At 41.2% G+C, this 3,620-nt stretch overlaps 1 protein-coding gene across 1 annotated transcript in view; it reads left to right on the top strand.

Annotated features, from left to right (window-relative positions):
• HNRNPA1 (heterogeneous nuclear ribonucleoprotein A1) overlaps positions 1-1,497 on the top strand; it is a 5,840-nt gene extending 4,343 nt beyond the window's left edge. Inside the window, exon 10 of the mRNA XM_015559572.1 lies at positions 1,412-1,497. The gene's annotated coding sequence lies outside the window, so the exon portion shown is untranslated. The remainder of the gene's footprint in view (positions 1-1,411) is intronic.
• Positions 1,498-3,620: the final 2,123 nt, after the last annotated feature.

The raw sequence follows: 3,620 nt of genomic DNA, 5'->3' as shown, positions 1-3,620 counted from the left end.
CCCTACCCACCACCCCTGATAATGTTGAATACTTCTATCACAATTCAAGTTCAAAGCTTTGCCAGAGAATAGAAACCAGCTGCTAGCTGATGCCACCCCAAAAGTCAACAGATTTAGAGTTTTTGGGAGATGTTTTTTAAAATTGGCCAGCACCAGTAAGAAATTCTTACTCCTACACAAAATAGGCTTACATTAAAGGAAAACTGCAGTTTCCTTTGTTCTGGTTGGGTGGGCCTTTATAGAGGTTTATAGATTTTAACCACACTAGTTGCCTATTTGGAAACAAAAATTATGGGCACGTTTAGGAACCATACTGCTTACAAACATGATAACTGCAGTTTTCCTTTAAACATGGCACAAGATCACACAACCATCCTAAAATGTTAATTGTATGGAAAATGGTTTCTAAATCTTTTAAGTTACATACTATCCAGTCATTGTTATTTGTATATAGGTTCTTTTGAGCCCCCTCCCCTTTGATATTTTCAGTGCCATTGTACTTACCTAGTAGCATAGAGATTTGTTTATCACTAGGACTGTATTTCATCCCATGGGTGTGTTACTTGGAAGTCTGGGGGCGGGATGGTGATGGGTGGGAGGTGGAGTGGAGGCGGGTGGGAAAGCATGGATGGATGATACAGTTCCATGGGTTTGATATTGGCTGAGTTTGCAATGGCAGGTGGAACCTTAACTATTGAGGGAGTTTGCAGATACCTCAGGATTCCTGACAATGCCTTTAAAGATCCAGGAGAGATGTTCAGCTACTAGGAACTGCTAGCAAGCATAGCGCGAATGGCTCCGAGCTCAGACACTCTACAGCTGAGAGTAGACACTTGTGGTATGTGGAGTACAGATAAGCCAGGGGCAGGCCACGGCACGCTCCATGACAGCTAGGAGGGAGTGAATTTTCAGTGACCATCGCAAGGAAGGAGGCAGACAAAAGTAAGGCACACCTGACTCTTAGGACTAGCAGTCAGAACCAGGAGGAAAGGTTTTATTGCTATGCTGGTAGGTAAGAACAGATTTTACTTACATCCATATAGTTATGTAAAATCCAGTTTTCTGTTATATTTCCTTATTATATTGAGCCAAAACTAGTCCAGTTAAGCTGAACTTGGTTTTTCTGGAGATGGATTGTTTTAAATTGACACCCTAGCCTTGGTGGATAACAATTGAAGGAAATGAGTGCTTTAACTGTATCTACTATGAATAATAAATTTTTGGCCTTTAATTTTATTTCCTACTTCTTTGACCCATTTCCTTAAAACAATGGCTCAAAGTAATGCATTAGACTCTTCCCCAAAGTGATGGTGGGAGGGTGGGTGGACCATTAATTGGGGGGTGGGGGATTTAGCCTGAGATGGGACTTTATCTCAGAAAAGCTAGTTCTAAAGGTTGTTTGCTTTTCTAGGGAGGAGTCTGGTACTACAGGCTTATCAACACGTCTTAAACAGAAACTCATCTGTCCAAGCTCATGGCTAAAAGGTAAATTTTTATAAAGCAATGGTAAGCAAATGATTGGTATTGCCAAAATAGAATGAATCTGCCTCAGAACCAAAGACTTGCTAATCTGATCTAATAGAAATCTGTTAATAAAGCAACTGGGTTCCCAGTAAAAAGAATGGGAATCTTTCATCTGCTTGTGTAAATACTTGATAACTTTTTTTCTCTTTTTGCAGGACGACCTTATGAGGACGACCTTTATCTGAGCCAATGTGTACTTCATTTTCACTGCCATGCAGTTTTCGTTGGCTGTGTTGCAGCTTGAATTAATCATTCAGTTTTATGAATGGGATTTTAAATAAAATGCTTTTAACTTTGTTTCTTACTTTCATTTTCTCCTTTTCATGATACTTAGGGTAAACTTGACACTGCACCCCTCAAGTTTGAGAATGGGAAATGGAGGTAATGATATACCAGGTGTCTGTTAAACCAGAAAACTTAATGGCAGGATCAATCTAAAGAAACAGGGCCTCATGTAAAAAGTCATTGCATTTTGAACCGAGCAGTTAAGGTAAATGTTTTAAATCACGGGGTTGGTGTTCAGATTAACAAGGAAGGATTGGGTTGTGGGAACTGAAATCTGAGAGGCTGGGCTCTCGCTGCAGGGCTGAATTGTGACCGGTAGAAGTAAGCTGGTAACTGTTGCTCCACTTGAGAGCACATCTTTTTTTCTAGTTCTCCTGGCAAGAGAGAAGTTGTAAAAGCCAGAGCTGCCCCACTCCAGTCTCACAAGAACTATGCTTATCTGTTAAATTCTGGAGGCACATAGTGGATGTCCTCTTTGGTGAACAAGTATGTATTGGCCAGGTATCTTAGGCAATTTTAGCAAAGGTTTAACATTTTTCCCTGCTATTTTTAGGAGGTCATTCTGCCTCAATTTTAATCAGCTAAGGCGGGGTGGGATAGCAAGTACGTTATCTTGCTGCTTAATCTCCATTCGTGACTTAAAGTTGCTAGATGTGGTTTTTCACATGGTGGTTTGGTGGGATAGGGCAACTGGGGCTACCAGAGTTTACTAAGTACATTTTTATTTTTTTAATTTCCTGTGATGACTGATTAATAAGAGCTAAAAGCACTTAAAAGAACTTCAACCCTGTCCAGTGTGGCTTGGTTGGCTGTTATCTCATACACCAAAAGGTGGTTACATTCCATTCCCAGTCAAGGTACATGCCTGGGTTGCACTCTCAGTCCCAGCTAGGGGGGCATGCAGGAAGCAGCCAATCAATGTTATACTCACATTGACATTTCTCACCTAAAAATAAAAACAATTGTAACACATTCTGTGTAATTGGATGGATGCTTTACTGATACAAGTTAAAGGAAGATAATTACCCTGTGCTAGTTCTTCAAAATGGGCGCACACCCAGTTTACTCTCCAAAAGCCTATTTCCCCTGCTTTAAGCACATACCAAGCAATGTATATGATGGTCTTCGTGGTAATGTGTACATAAGCATGCCATTGTCCTCACTATGTCTCATTCTTTGAACCAGAGCTTATTTGGTGCTCAGTGAATTGTTGCCTTTATGACCTGGATTAGAATGAAAACTGGTGTCTCTTAGGGCAGCCTGCAGTCACCAACCAGTGGTCCATGAGGTCTGAAAGGTTTGCAACCACTGCCTTAGGGGAGTAATAAGTTCCTGAACAGTTAACCCCAGGCCCTGCCCTCTACAACTTGGTCCCACATGGTTAATTTTTTGAAAGAACAAAAGTTGCCAGCACCGGTTTGGCTCAGTGGATAGAGCATCAGCGTCGGCCTGTGGACCGAAGGGTCCTGGGTTCGATTCCGGTCAAGGGCATGTACCTTAGTTGTGGGCACATCCCCAGTAGGATGTGCAGGAGGCAGCTGATGTTTCTCATTCATGTTTCTAACTCTATCCTTCTCCCTCGCTGTAAAAAAAAAAAAAATCAATAAGATATATTTAAAAAAAAAAGTTGACCAGTGTGGACTCTTCGGATCTATTAGGAATAGGAAGCATTACATTACTTTCAATTCCCTAAACTTGGACATGTTTTGCAGAACGTGCAGATAAGAAGATTTCACATCTTTGACCACTTTTCTGCATTTGTCTCACAACTGTAGTGTCGCTATCAGAATCTGGAAGTAGCCTTTGCCGCT

This window comes from Myotis davidii, unplaced genomic scaffold (assembly GCF_000327345.1).
Source record: "Myotis davidii unplaced genomic scaffold, ASM32734v1 scaffold233, whole genome shotgun sequence".
Lineage (NCBI taxonomy): Eukaryota > Metazoa > Chordata > Mammalia > Chiroptera > Vespertilionidae > Myotis > Myotis davidii.
The sequence above is the reverse complement of the archived record's forward strand: the minus strand, read 5'-3'. Positions and strand labels throughout refer to the sequence as shown.